Source organism: Mustela nivalis, assembly GCF_964662115.1.
Source record: "Mustela nivalis genome assembly, contig: HAP1_SCAFFOLD_1605, whole genome shotgun sequence".
In the NCBI taxonomy this organism is placed as follows: domain Eukaryota; kingdom Metazoa; phylum Chordata; class Mammalia; order Carnivora; family Mustelidae; genus Mustela; species Mustela nivalis.
In genome coordinates this window covers 65032-80581 of record NW_028135059.1, presented here as the reverse complement: position 1 = coordinate 80581, position 15550 = coordinate 65032, and the positions used below count along the sequence as shown (strand labels likewise).

Sequence of the window (15550 nt, the reverse complement as noted above, 5' to 3'; positions counted from 1 at the left end):
TGCCCTGAAGATAGATTTAAGCAGAAAGTCTGAGGAAATCGACAAAGGCCAGTGGCCTGGGACTGTGCGGAATTCAGGGTACACTAAGAGACAGACAGCACCTGTTTCTGAGAAGTCCGCCAGACTGAAAAAAAAAAAAAAAATAGAGAGAGAGAGAGAAGTTTTCCACCATCAGGGGTAGAGGACTAACCCTGAATACCTTTCAGAATTTCCCTGTGTTGAATCTAGTGCAGAAGAGGAGCTGGAAGACCATGTTTAAAGATTCCATAAGACGGGGGCTTGGGACCTTCCCCCAGGGAAATCATACAGCTCTTCTAATCGCAAGAGTCCACATTCCATTCTAGCCTTTCCTGCCCAACCAACGTGACTTCTGGGGCAAATTGTAAACCTGGAAGCTTCAACTACGTTGCTGCCAGCTTGAAATGGCTCCAAGAAGTAAATGTAGGAACTACAAACCCAGCCCCTATCCCGAATCGTCCTCTGCCTGCCACTTTATCTCTGGGCTAGGACAGACAGAAAATGCCGTGGGAATCAGCCTCTAACATCAACCATCAGTTGGTAGAACATGTTCCGAAAACTAAGAACGGCAGCCAGACTCTCCCAGCTGTCACACGTGACACCACAGGCAGCAGACAGCAGCCAGGCTGCCTACAAGGCAAGGTGCCTTGAGTCTTGAGCCAAAGGGTAAGGGTGAAAATCCCAGTAGGTACAAGAGGAGGGCAACAGGGCACAAAGATGAAGAATCCAGAACCTGTTGTAACCACAGAGTCCAGGGAGATACTCACGACCAAGGAATTGCATACACATCAATCTCAACCTAGGGTCTTGACAGCCAGCAAGCCAGTTAGCTCCCAAATTAGAAAGGGGAATAAGCATCAAGTCAAAACCACCATCCCAGCAAACATACCAATTCCGCAAGAGCCTAAACCACTGAATCTCAAAGAACTACTCTTGCACGAGTTAAAGGTTATGCTCGAGAACAGGGAGCCTAACCAGGCCCAATACGAATGCCCTGGCCTGCCCCAAGCCGCAGATCATTTGACTAAAGAGGGTCTCACTGACTCATGCCCAGGGTGTCTCCAGTGGGGAAACGAGAGCTTCCCAGGTGCTGCGTGTCCATCCAGAGGACACAGGCATTACTATGGAACAACAGCAGGAGCCCTGGGTCCCTAAGCATGTCTTAAGGAAGTGCCAGAATAAGAACACCCCCACCGGCTGCCATGACCACGAGGCCTCTGGGTTCCAAGGTACAAGAGCGTGGTGGAGGGGATGCAGGACTGGGAACATGCCAACCGAGAACAGACAGTTTCCCTACTCTTCAGTAGGGAAAGGCGTTGAAGAAGAGGTTCCCTCCTCAAGGCGCGGTACCGAGGGTAACTGGGGACGAGAGCCTTCCCAGATCTTATCCCAGAAGGTTTATCTGCCTCCTGAAAGCCATTCACAGAAGGGTCTGCTGCCTCCTGAAAGCCATTCAGGAAAAGTAATTTAATAAATAAATAAAAATAAAAATAAAAAGTGAAGAACGTTGATGCTGGGTTACAATGCAAAAGGCGAGAAAACTCCCAGGAGAGGCATAGTCCCCTAGCATCGGGGGAAAGCAGAGGCCTACTTAAAGGCAGAGCTGCCTTTTCCAGGACGCCCGAAGCTCAGAAAATCATGACCGCCGTTGGGAAGTTCCAAGAGGAGAAATGGGGCGTTGGCATGCAATAGGCAGCACCTACCCTCAGCAGCCCATTCGGTCCTCCACCAAGTTGGGGAAAACTGAGCAGAAAGCACAAGTGCAGGCACAGGCGCAGCCGGTCCCGGGGTATCCGGTCACCTACAGGCGTCCCGCCCATAAGGAGACCAGTACCAGGTCCTGCCAGCAAGAAGCCGTCTTTGCTGGCCAAGGCCTTACTGCAAGTAACAGACAGCTCAGAAACAAGGACACACAGCCCCAGAAAGCTGTGGCATTTCAGGACCAGCTACCGCGTCAGAGGTATCCCCTCTCCATGCCCCACAGGGAGCCTGCGCCCCACCCAAAGGACACCTGCGGGCATCAGGCTGCCCCTTGGCCTCGGGCCACCCTCACGACTCCCAAAGGCACTCGGTGCAGAAATGTGTTCCCTACTCTTTCCACAGGAAACGTCTCCAGCATTTCCAGTGAGACGGATTTGGGGGGCACATCCTACCCCGAAATAATCCCTTGTCAGGAGTCAATATTTCTCTAATTACGTGTTGTCTGTTCTGTGTACTGTCTTGGGAGCATGGGTTTTGGGTAACTCGGTTCTGCCGTCTGTCCAAACCAATAGTGTCTCTAAATAGCATCTTCTCTCGGGACCCGACCCTTTCCCACGAAGTCAGCCCCTTAACGCAGCTGTCCCAGACGGTGAATCCCACTGAGGCCTTTGCTCGTCATCACGCACCCCCAACCCGGTCTGCTTCACCACGGCCAGACTGCAGTTTGACTCAGACTCCATCTAAACCGATTTCCATCTCAAGGACGCCTGTTCCAGAAAGCTCAGCCCCAGAGAGCTTCTGTGGGTGGTGTACTTATGTCCCAACAATCACAGGCATTGACCCCTCCAGCTTGTCAATTTTAGACCTCCCTTGGTGGCAAACTCGTGCCAAAGACTTCTTCCCTTCAACCCTGGCTCCACGTGATTTCCATCATGAGTTTAGGGCCCTCCATTCTTCCGAGGCTTCTTCCAGGGGAGACCCTGCAGCCAACCTTGTAGAGCCTGTTACCCTCTCACTTCTCAGCCCCGATGCCCTGGCACATGGAGAGAAACAAGTCCAAAACAGGTGTGACTTCCTCAAGTGGAAGGAAATAAAGCGTGCTTTTCCAAAGCAAAGAGTTGCTGATGAGCATGGTTTGGCATCCTCCCTTCCTTTCTGCAACAGCAAAGACCAATCAAAGGAGCTGCCCATGCAGCAGCAGCACCCATATCCTGCAACCTTGGAGGAGGTCCATTAAAGCACACCCCCGTCCAGCTCTTCTGGGGTCTCCCAAACTACGCATAGTGAGTCCTTCTATCCTGCTTGCCGATGCCTCAGAACAAATCCCAAGTGCCTCCACAGAGCAGGAATGCCCAGTAGTTCCCCTTCCACTTCCTCCATCCTTGCCTGAGAACCCGCCTCAACTCCTGGCTCAAACCCAATCCCAACCCCTCCCTCATCACCAGCCCCAGGCCCACCTTCCATCCCCACTCCCAAGACTGCCATCCGGTCCTCTACCCAACATCAAGATCTGTGCAGTGTGTTTTCACAGACCTCAGAATGAATCTGAGAGTCATGTCAACCGAAATGCAACATCTCGAATGGAACGGGCTGCTTAGGGGCAGGACCGTGTGTGGGGTTTACCCACTGTGCTCTGTGCCAGCAAGGACCACGCTGTAATCTCTGTCACCCCCCCAGGCCCGAGCTGCTATCTCTATCCCTCACGCACAGTCTCGTCTCAGTGACGAGATTCGAGGACAACAAAACAAAACAAAAGAACAACTAGAGACGCATCTTCAAAAGAGGCCCATCCCTCTTTCCCAAGGGTCCTGCCTTAAAGGTTCTACCAGTCTCTCGCAGTGTTGAGCGGTCCGAGTACTCTTCCACAGCGTCCCGAGTCTCGGGGCCATCGTGGAAGCTCAGGGAACTTTAATTTGTAAGAGTGAGATCAAATTGAGTGTGTCTAAAAGGGCGTACATGGAGGACCCAGAAATGCTTCAGCTAGAGTCCAGTGACCTGGCATAGTACAAGGATGCCCTGGAGAAGGATAACAATGATTTGGAGAAGGACCAAAATCGGGAGAAGGAAAGTGATGACCGGAAGAAGGATCAGGGTCGCATCCCAGAGAATGGACCAGAAGATTATCTGTTGAAGGACCCAGTTGGCCCTTCAGATAATGAAACGGGGTAGGATTCTGAGAAAGCACATAGGAGCACGTCAGTGAAGAACTCCATGGTGTATGCGCAGACAGAGACAACTTGAAAATGCCCTGAAGATAGATTTAAGCAGAAAGTCTGAGGAAATCGACAAAGGCCAGTGGCCTGGGACTGTGCGGAATTCAGGGTACACTAAGAGACAGACAGCACCTGTTTCTGAGAAGTCCGCCAGACTGAAAAAAAAAAAAAAAAATAGAGAGAGAGAGAGAAGTTTTCCACCATCAGGGGTAGAGGACTAACCCTGAATACCTTTCAGAATTTCCCTGTGTTGAATCTAGTGCAGAAGAGGAGCTGGAAGACCATGTTTAAAGATTCCATAAGACGGGGGCTTGGGACCTTCCCCCAGGGAAATCATACAGCTCTTCTAATCGCAAGAGTCCACATTCCATTCTAGCCTTTCCTGCCCAACCAACGTGACTTCTGGGGCAAATTGTAAACCTGGAAGCTTCAACTACGTTGCTGCCAGCTTGAAATGGCTCCAAGAAGTAAATGTAGGAACTACAAACCCAGCCCCTATCCCGAATCGTCCTCTGCCTGCCACTTTATCTCTGGGCTAGGACAGACAGAAAATGCCGTGGGAATCAGCCTCTAACATCAACCATCAGTTGGTAGAACATGTTCCGAAAACTAAGAACGGCAGCCAGACTCTCCCAGCTGTCACACGTGACACCACAGGCAGCAGACAGCAGCCAGGCTGCCTACAAGGCAAGGTGCCTTGAGTCTTGAGCCAAAGGGTAAGGGTGAAAATCCCAGTAGGTACAAGAGGAGGGCAACAGGGCACAAAGATGAAGAATCCAGAACCTGTTGTAACCACAGAGTCCAGGGAGATACTCACGACCAAGGAATTGCATACACATCAATCTCAACCTAGGGTCTTGACAGCCAGCAAGCCAGTTAGCTCCCAAATTAGAAAGGGGAATAAGCATCAAGTCAAAACCACCATCCCAGCAAACATACCAATTCCGCAAGAGCCTAAACCACTGAATCTCAAAGAACTACTCTTGCACGAGTTAAAGGTTATGCTCGAGAACAGGGAGCCTAACCAGGCCCAATACGAATGCCCTGGCCTGCCCCAAGCCGCAGATCATTTGACTAAAGAGGGTCTCACTGACTCATGCCCAGGGTGTCTCCAGTGGGGAAACGAGAGCTTCCCAGGTGCTGCGTGTCCATCCAGAGGACACAGGCATTACTATGGAACAACAGCAGGAGCCCTGGGTCCCTAAGCATGTCTTAAGGAAGTGCCAGAATAAGAACACCCCCACCGGCTGCCATGACCACGAGGCCTCTGGGTTCCAAGGTACAAGAGCGTGGTGGAGGGGATGCAGGACTGGGAACATGCCAACCGAGAACAGACAGTTTCCCTACTCTTCAGTAGGGAAAGGCGTTGAAGAAGAGGTTCCCTCCTCAAGGCGCGGTACCGAGGGTAACTGGGGACGAGAGCCTTCCCAGATCTTATCCCAGAAGGTTTATCTGCCTCCTGAAAGCCATTCACAGAAGGGTCTGCTGCCTCCTGAAAGCCATTCAGGAAAAGTAATTTAATAAATAAATAAAAATAAAAATAAAAAGTGAAGAACTTTGATGCTGGGTTACAATGCAAAAGGTGAGAAAACTCCCAGGAGAGGCATAGTCCCCTAGCATCGGGGGAAAGCAGAGGCCTACTTAAAGGCAGAGCTGCCTTTTCCAGGACGCCCAAAGCTCAGAAAATCATGACCGCCGTTGGGAAGTTCCAAGAGGAGAAATGGGGCGTTGGCATGCAATAGGCAGCACCTACCCTCAGCAGCCCATTCGGTCCTCCACCAAGTTGGGGAAAACAGAGCAGAAAGCACAAGTGCAGGCACAGGCGCAGCCGGTCCCGGGGTATCCGGTCACCTACAGGCGTCCCGCCCATAAGGAGACCAGTACCAGGTCCTGCCAGCAAGAAGCCGTCTTTGCTGGCCAAGGCCTTACTGCAAGTAACAGACAGCTCAGAAACAAGGACACACAGCCCCAGAAAGCTGTGGCATTTCAGGACCAGCTACCGCGTCAGAGGTATCCCCTCTCCATGCCCCACAGGGAGCCTGCGCCCCACCCAAAGGACACCTGCGGGCATCAGGCTGCCCCTTGGCCTCGGGCCACCCTCACGACTCCCAAAGGCACTCGGTGCAGAAATGTGTTCCCTACTCTTTCCACAGGAAACGTCTCCAGCATTTCCAGTGAGACGGATTTGGGGGGCACATCCTACCCCGAAATAATCCCTTGTCAGGAGTCAATATTTCTCTAATTACGTGTTGTCTGTTCTGTGTACTGTCTTGGGAGCATGGGTTTTGGGTAACTCGGTTCTGCCGTCTGTCCAAACCAATAGTGTCTCTAAATAGCATCTTCTCTCGGGACCCGACCCTTTCCCACGAAGTCAGCCCCTTAACGCAGCTGTCCCAGACGGTGAATCCCACTGAGGCCTTTGCTCGTCATCACGCACCCCCAACCCGGTCTGCTTCACCACGGCCAGACTGCAGTTTGACTCAGACTCCATCTAAACCGATTTCCATCTCAAGGATGCCTGTTCCAGAAAGCTCAGCCCCAGAGAGCTTCTGTGGGTGGTGTACTTATGTCCCAATAATCACAGGCATTGACCCCTCCAGCTTGTCAATTTTAGACCTCCCTTGGTGGCAAACTCGTGCCAAAGACTTCTTCCCTTCAACCCTGGCTCCACGTGATTTCCATCATGAGTTTAGGGCCCTCCATTCTTCCGAGGCTTCTTCCAGGGGAGACCCTGCAGCCAACCTTGTAGAGCCTGTTACCCTCTCACTTCTCAGCCCCGATGCCCTGGCACATGGAGAGAAACAAGTCCAAAACAGGTGTGACTTCCTCAAGTGGAAGGAAATAAAGCGTGCTTTTCCAAAGCAAAGAGTTGCTGATGAGCATGGTTTGGCATCCTCCCTTCCTTTCTGCAACAGCAAAGACCAATCAAAGGAGCTGCCCATGCAGCAGCAGCACCCATATCCTACAACCTTGGAGGAGGTCCATAAAAGCACACCCCCGTCCAGCTCTTCTGGGGTCTCCCAAACTACGCATAGTGAGTCCTTCTATCCTGCTTGCCGATGCCTCAGAACAAATCCCAAGTGCCTCCACAGAGCAGGAATGCCCAGTAGTTCCCCTTCCACTTCCTCCATCCTTGCCTGAGAACCCGCCTCAACTCCTGGCTCAAACCCAATCCCAACCCCTCCCTCATCACCAGCCCCAGGCCCACCTTCCATCCCCACTCCCAAGACTGCCATCCGGTCCTCTACCCAACATCAAGATCTGTGCAGTGTGTTTTCACAGACCTCAGAATGAATCTGAGAGTCATGTCAACCGAAATGCAACATCTCGAATGGAACGGGCTGCTTAGGGGCAGGACCGTGTGTGGGGTTTACCCACTGTGCTCTGTGCCAGCAAGGACCACGCTGTAATCTCTGTCACCCCCCCAGGCCCGAGCTGCTATCTCTATCCCTCACGCACAGTCTCGTCTCAGTGACGAGATTCGAGGACAACAAAACAAAACAAAAGAACAACTAGAGACGCATCTTCAAAAGAGGCCCATCCCTCTTTCCCAAGGGTCCTGCCTTAAAGGTTCTACCAGTCTCTCGCAGTGTTGAGCGGTCCGAGTACTCTTCCACAGCGTCCCGAGTCTCGGGGCCATCGTGGAAGCTCAGGGAACTTTAATTTGTAAGAGTGAGATCAAATTGAGTGTGTCTAAAAGGGCGTACATGGAGGACCCAGAAATGCTTCAGCTAGAGTCCAGTGACCTGGCATAGTACAAGGATGCCCTGGAGAAGGATAACAATGATTTGGAGAAGGACCAAAATCGGGAGAAGGAAAGTGATGACCGGAAGAAGGATCAGGGTCGCATCCCAGAGAATGGACCAGAAGATTATCTGTTCAAGGACCCAGTTGGCCCTTCAGATAATGAAACGGGGTAGGATTCTGAGAAAGCACATAGGAGCACGTCAGTGAAGAACTCCATGGTGTATGCGCAGACAGAGACAACTTGAAAATGCCCTGAAGATAGATTTAAGCAGAAAGTCTGAGGAAATCGACAAAGGCCAGTGGCCTGGGACTGTGCGGAATTCAGGGTACACTAAGAGACAGACAGCACCTGTTTCTGAGAAGTCCGCCAGACTGAAAAAAAAAAAAAAATAGAGAGAGAGAGAGAAGTTTTCCACCATCAGGGGTAGAGGACTAACCCTGAATACCTTTCAGAATTTCCCTGTGTTGAATCTAGTGCAGAAGAGGAGCTGGAAGACCATGTTTAAAGATTCCATAAGACGGGGGCTTGGGACCTTCCCCCAGGGAAATCATACAGCTCTTCTAATCGCAAGAGTCCACATTCCATTCTAGCCTTTCCTGCCCAACCAACGTGACTTCTGGGGCAAATTGTAAACCTGGAAGCTTCAACTACGTTGCTGCCAGCTTGAAATGGCTCCAAGAAGTAAATGTAGGAACTACAAACCCAGCCCCTATCCCGAATCGTCCTCTGCCTGCCACTTTATCTCTGGGCTAGGACAGACAGAAAACGCCGTGGGAATCAGCCTCTAACATCAACCATCAGTTGGTAGAACATGTTCCGAAAACTAAGAACGGCAGCCAGACTCTCCCAGCTGTCACACGTGACACCACAGGCAGCAGACAGCAGCCAGGCTGCCTACAAGGCAAGGTGCCTTGAGTCTTGAGCCAAAGGGTAAGGGTGAAAATCCCAGTAGGTACAAGAGGAGGGCAACAGGGCACAAAGATGAAGAATCCAGAACCTGTTGTAACCACAGAGTCCAGGGAGATACTCACGACCAAGGAATTGCATACACATCAATCTCAACCTAGGGTCTTGACAGCCAGCAAGCCAGTTAGCTCCCAAATTAGAAAGGGGAATAAGCATCAAGTCAAAACCACCATCCCAGCAAACATACCAATTCCGCAAGAGCCTAAACCACTGAATCTCAAAGAACTACTCTTGCACGAGTTAAAGGTTATGCTCGAGAACAGGGAGCCTAACCAGGCCCAATACGAATGCCCTGGCCTGCCCCAAGCCGCAGATCATTTGACTAAAGAGGGTCTCACTGACTCATGCCCAGGGTGTCTCCAGTGGGGAAACGAGAGCTTCCCAGGTGCTGCGTGTCCATCCAGAGGACACAGGCATTACTATGGAACAACAGCAGGAGCCCTGGGTCCCTAAGCATGTCTTAAGGAAGTGCCAGAATAAGAACACCCCCACCGGCTGCCATGACCACGAGGCCTCTGGGTTCCAAGGTACAAGAGCGTGGTGGAGGGGATGCAGGACTGGGAACATGCCAACCGAGAACAGACAGTTTCCCTACTCTTCAGTAGGGAAAGGCGTTGAAGAAGAGGTTCCCTCCTCAAGGCGCGGTACCGAGGGTAACTGGGGACGAGAGCCTTCCCAGATCTTATCCCAGAAGGTTTATCTGCCTCCTGAAAGCCATTCACAGAAGGGTCTGCTGCCTCCTGAAAGCCATTCAGGAAAAGTAATTTAATAAATAAATAAAAATAAAAATAAAAAGTGAAGAACTTTGATGCTGGGTTACAATGCAAAAGGTGAGAAAACTCCCAGGAGAGGCATAGTCCCCTAGCATCGGGGGAAAGCAGAGGCCTACTTAAAGGCAGAGCTGCCTTTTCCAGGACGCCCAAAGCTCAGAAAATCATGACCGCCGTTGGGAAGTTCCAAGAGGAGAAATGGGGCGTTGGCATGCAATAGGCAGCACCTACCCTCAGCAGCCCATTCGGTCCTCCACCAAGTTGGGGAAAACAGAGCAGAAAGCACAAGTGCAGGCACAGGCGCAGCCGGTCCCGGGGTATCCGGTCACCTACAGGCGTCCCGCCCATAAGGAGACCAGTACCAGGTCCTGCCAGCAAGAAGCCGTCTTTGCTGGCCAAGGCCTTACTGCAAGTAACAGACAGCTCAGAAACAAGGACACACAGCCCCAGAAAGCTGTGGCATTTCAGGACCAGCTACCGCGTCAGAGGTATCCCCTCTCCATGCCCCACAGGGAGCCTGCGCCCCACCCAAAGGACACCTGCGGGCATCAGGCTGCCCCTTGGCCTCGGGCCACCCTCACGACTCCCAAAGGCACTCGGTGCAGAAATGTGTTCCCTACTCTTTCCACAGGAAACGTCTCCAGCATTTCCAGTGAGACGGATTTGGGGGGCACATCCTACCCCGAAATAATCCCTTGTCAGGAGTCAATATTTCTCTAATTACGTGTTGTCTGTTCTGTGTACTGTCTTGGGAGCATGGGTTTTGGGTAACTCGGTTCTGCCGTCTGTCCAAACCAATAGTGTCTCTAAATAGCATCTTCTCTCGGGACCCGACCCTTTCCCACGAAGTCAGCCCCTTAACGCAGCTGTCCCAGACGGTGAATCCCACTGAGGCCTTTGCTCGTCATCACGCACCCCCAACCCGGTCTGCTTCACCACGGCCAGACTGCAGTTTGACTCAGACTCCATCTAAACCGATTTCCATCTCAAGGACGCCTGTTCCAGAAAGCTCAGCCCCAGAGAGCTTCTGTGGGTGGTGTACTTATGTCCCAACAATCACAGGCATTGACCCCTCCAGCTTGTCAATTTTAGACCTCCCTTGGTGGCAAACTCGTGCCAAAGACTTCTTCCCTTCAACCCTGGCTCCACGTGATTTCCATCATGAGTTTAGGGCCCTCCATTCTTCCGAGGCTTCTTCCAGGGGAGACCCTGCAGCCAACCTTGTAGAGCCTGTTACCCTCTCACTTCTCAGCCCCGATGCCCTGGCACATGGAGAGAAACAAGTCCAAAACAGGTGTGACTTCCTCAAGTGGAAGGAAATAAAGCGTGCTTTTCCAAAGCAAAGAGTTGCTGATGAGCATGGTTTGGCATCCTCCCTTCCTTTCTGCAACAGCAAAGACCAATCAAAGGAGCTGCCCATGCAGCAGCAGCACCCATATCCTGCAACCTTGGAGGAGGTCCATTAAAGCACACCCCCGTCCAGCTCTTCTGGGGTCTCCCAAACTACGCATAGTGAGTCCTTCTATCCTGCTTGCCGATGCCTCAGAACAAATCCCAAGTGCCTCCACAGAGCAGGAATGCCCAGTAGTTCCCCTTCCACTTCCTCCATCCTTGCCTGAGAACCCGCCTCAACTCCTGGCTCAAACCCAATCCCAACCCCTCCCTCATCACCAGCCCCAGGCCCACCTTCCATCCCCACTCCCAAGACTGCCATCCGGTCCTCTACCCAACATCAAGATCTGTGCAGTGTGTTTTCACAGACCTCAGAATGAATCTGAGAGTCATGTCAACCGAAATGCAACATCTCGAATGGAACGGGCTGCTTAGGGGCAGGACCGTGTGTGGGGTTTACCCACTGTGCTCTGTGCCAGCAAGGACCACGCTGTAATCTCTGTCACCCCCCCAGGCCCGAGCTGCTATCTCTATCCCTCACGCACAGTCTCGTCTCAGTGACGAGATTCGAGGACAACAAAACAAAACAAAAGAACAACTAGAGACGCATCTTCAAAAGAGGCCCATCCCTCTTTCCCAAGGGTCCTGCCTTAAAGGTTCTACCAGTCTCTCGCAGTGTTGAGCGGTCCGAGTACTCTTCCACAGCGTCCCGAGTCTCGGGGCCATCGTGGAAGCTCAGGGAACTTTAATTTGTAAGAGTGAGATCAAATTGAGTGTGTCTAAAAGGGCGTACATGGAGGACCCAGAAATGCTTCAGCTAGAGTCCAGTGACCTGGCATAGTACAAGGATGCCCTGGAGAAGGATAACAATGATTTGGAGAAGGACCAAAATCGGGAGAAGGAAAGTGATGACCGGAAGAAGGATCAGGGTCGCATCCCAGAGAATGGACCAGAAGATTATCTGTTGAAGGACCCAGTTGGCCCTTCAGATAATGAAACGGGGTAGGATTCTGAGAAAGCACATAGGAGCACGTCAGTGAAGAACTCCATGGTGTATGCGCAGACAGAGACAACTTGAAAATGCCCTGAAGATAGATTTAAGCAGAAAGTCTGAGGAAATCGACAAAGGCCAGTGGCCTGGGACTGTGCGGAATTCAGGGTACACTAAGAGACAGACAGCACCTGTTTCTGAGAAGTCCGCCAGACTGAAAAAAAAAAAAAATAGAGAGAGAGAGAGAAGTTTTCCACCATCAGGGGTAGAGGACTAACCCTGAATACCTTTCAGAATTTCCCTGTGTTGAATCTAGTGCAGAAGAGGAGCTGGAAGACCATGTTTAAAGATTCCATAAGACGGGGGCTTGGGACCTTCCCCCAGGGAAATCATACAGCTCTTCTAATCGCAAGAGTCCACATTCCATTCTAGCCTTTCCTGCCCAACCAACGTGACTTCTGGGGCAAATTGTAAACCTGGAAGCTTCAACTACGTTGCTGCCAGCTTGAAATGGCTCCAAGAAGTAAATGTAGGAACTACAAACCCAGCCCCTATCCCGAATCGTCCTCTGCCTGCCACTTTATCTCTGGGCTAGGACAGACAGAAAACGCCGTGGGAATCAGCCTCTAACATCAACCATCAGTTGGTAGAACATGTTCCGAAAACTAAGAACGGCAGCCAGACTCTCCCAGCTGTCACACGTGACACCACAGGCAGCAGACAGCAGCCAGGCTGCCTACAAGGCAAGGTGCCTTGAGTCTTGAGCCAAAGGGTAAGGGTGAAAATCCCAGTAGGTACAAGAGGAGGGCAACAGGGCACAAAGATGAAGAATCCAGAACCTGTTGTAACCACAGAGTCCAGGGAGATACTCACGACCAAGGAATTGCATACACATCAATCTCAACCTAGGGTCTTGACAGCCAGCAAGCCAGTTAGCTCCCAAATTAGAAAGGGGAATAAGCATCAAGTCAAAACCACCATCCCAGCAAACATACCAATTCCGCAAGAGCCTAAACCACTGAATCTCAAAGAACTACTCTTGCACGAGTTAAAGGTTATGCTCGAGAACAGGGAGCCTAACCAGGCCCAATACGAATGCCCTGGCCTGCCCCAAGCCGCAGATCATTTGACTAAAGAGGGTCTCACTGACTCATGCCCAGGGTGTCTCCAGTGGGGAAACGAGAGCTTCCCAGGTGCTGCGTGTCCATCCAGAGGACACAGGCATTACTATGGAACAACAGCAGGAGCCCTGGGTCCCTAAGCATGTCTTAAGGAAGTGCCAGAATAAGAACACCCCCACCGGCTGCCATGACCACGAGGCCTCTGGGTTCCAAGGTACAAGAGCGTGGTGGAGGGGATGCAGGACTGGGAACATGCCAACCGAGAACAGACAGTTTCCCTACTCTTCAGTAGGGAAAGGCGTTGAAGAAGAGGTTCCCTCCTCAAGGCGCGGTACCGAGGGTAACTGGGGACGAGAGCCTTCCCAGATCTTATCCCAGAAGGTTTATCTGCCTCCTGAAAGCCATTCACAGAAGGGTCTGCTGCCTCCTGAAAGCCATTCAGGAAAAGTAATTTAATAAATAAATAAAAATAAAAATAAAAAGTGAAGAACTTTGATGCTGGGTTACAATGCAAAAGGTGAGAAAACTCCCAGGAGAGGCATAGTCCCCTAGCATCGGGGGAAAGCAGAGGCCTACTTAAAGGCAGAGCTGCCTTTTCCAGGACGCCCGAAGCTCAGAAAATCATGACCGCCGTTGGGAAGTTCCAAGAGGAGAAATGGGGCGTTGGCATGCAATAGGCAGCACCTACCCTCAGCAGCCCATTCGGTCCTCCACCAAGTTGGGGAAAACTGAGCAGAAAGCACAAGTGCAGGCACAGGCGCAGCCGGTCCCGGGGTATCCGGTCCCGCCCATAAGGAGACCAGTACCAGGTCCTGCCAGCAAGAAGCCGTCTTTGCTGGCCAAGGCCTTACTGCAAGTAACAGACAGCTCAGAAACAAGGACACACAGCCCCAGAAAGCTGTGGCATTTCAGGACCAGCTACCGCGTCAGAGGTATCCCCTCTCCATGCCCCACAGGGAGCCTGCGCCCCACCCAAAGGACACCTGCGGGCATCAGGCTGCCCCTTGGCCTCGGGCCACCCTCACGACTCCCAAAGGCACTCGGTGCAGAAATGTGTTCCCTACTCTTTCCACAGGAAACGTCTCCAGCATTTCCAGTGAGACGGATTTGGGGGGCACATCCTACCCCGAAATAATCCCTTGTCAGGAGTCAATATTTCTCTAATTACGTGTTGTCTGTTCTGTGTACTGTCTTGGGAGCATGGGTTTTGGGTAACTCGGTTCTGCCGTCTGTCCAAACCAATAGTGTCTCTAAATAGCATCTTCTCTCGGGACCCGACCCTTTCCCACGAAGTCAGCCCCTTAACGCAGCTGTCCCAGACGGTGAATCCCACTGAGGCCTTTGCTCGTCATCACGCACCCCGAACCCGGTCTGCTTCACCACGGCCAGACTGCAGTTTGACTCAGACTCCATCTAAACCGATTTCCATCTCAAGGACGCCTGTTCCAGAAAGCTCAGCCCCAGAGAGCTTCTGTGGGTGGTGTACTTATGTCCCAACAATCACAGGCATTGACCCCTCCAGCTTGTCAATTTTAGACCTCCCTTGGTGGCAAACTCGTGCCAAAGACTTCTTCCCTTCAACCCTGGCTCCACGTGATTTCCATCATGAGTTTAGGGCCCTCCATTCTTCCGAGGCTTCTTCCAGGGGAGACCCTGCAGCCAACCTTGTAGAGCCTGTTACCCTCTCCCTTCTCAGCCCCGATGCCCTGGCACATGGAGAGAAACAAGTCCAAAACAGGTGTGACTTCCTCAAGTGGAAGGAAATAAAGCGTGCTTTTCCAAAGCAAAGAGTTGCTGATGAGCATGGTTTGGCATCCTCCCTTCCTTTCTGCAACAGCAAAGACCAATCAAAGGAGCTGCCCATGCAGCAGCAGCACCCATATCCTGCAACCTTGGAGGAGGTCCATTAAAGCACACCCCCGTCCAGCTCTTCTGGGGTCTCCCAAACTACGCATAGTGAGTCCTTCTATCCTGCTTGCCGATGCCTCAGAACAAATCCCAAGTGCCTCCACAGAGCAGGAATGCCCAGTAGTTCCCCTTCCACTTCCTCCATCCTTGCCTGAGAACCCGCCTCAACTCCTGGCTCAAACCCAATCCCAACCCCTCCCTCATCACCAGCCCCAGGCCCACCTTCCATCCCCACTCCCAAGACTGCCATCCGGTCCTCTACCCAACATCAAGATCTGTGCAGTGTGTTTTCACAGACCTCAGAATGAATCTGAGAGTCATGTCAACCGAAATGCAACATCTCGAATGGAACGGGCTGCTTAGGGGCAGGACCGTGTGTGGGGTTTACCCACTGTGCTCTGTGCCAGCAAGGACCACGCTGTAATCTCTGTCACCCCCCCAGGCCCGAGCTGCTATCTCTATCCCTCACGCACAGTCTCGTCTCAGTGACGAGATTCGAGGACAACAAAACAAAACAAAAGAACAACTAGAGACGCATCTTCAAAAGAGGCCCATCCCTCTTTCCCAAGGGTCCTGCCTTAAAGGTTCTACCAGTCTCTCGCAGTGTTGAGCGGTCCGAGTACTCTTCCACAGCGTCCCGAGTCTCGGGGCCATCGTGGAAGCTCAGGGAACTTTAATTTGTAAGAGTGAGATCAAATTGAGTGTGTCTAAAAGGGCGTACA

The 15550-nt window shown here is 51.9% G+C and overlaps 2 pseudogenes across 2 annotated transcripts; both read left to right on the top strand.

Annotated features, from left to right (window-relative positions):
* The first annotated feature begins 2246 nt into the window (after positions 1 to 2246).
* Positions 2247 to 3378, top strand: LOC309857957 (spermatogenesis-associated protein 31D3-like; annotated as a pseudogene). The gene is made up of 2 exons: positions 2247 to 2257; positions 2482 to 3378. The product of its transcript is annotated as a spermatogenesis-associated protein 31D3-like (transcript).
* A 10197-nt stretch (positions 3379 to 13575) lies between these two features.
* LOC309857956 (spermatogenesis-associated protein 31D3-like) lies at positions 13576 to 15252 on the top strand (annotated as a pseudogene). The gene is made up of 3 exons: positions 13576 to 13776; positions 13877 to 14016; positions 14356 to 15252. The product of its transcript is annotated as a spermatogenesis-associated protein 31D3-like (transcript).
* The last annotated feature ends 298 nt before the right edge of the window (positions 15253 to 15550 follow it).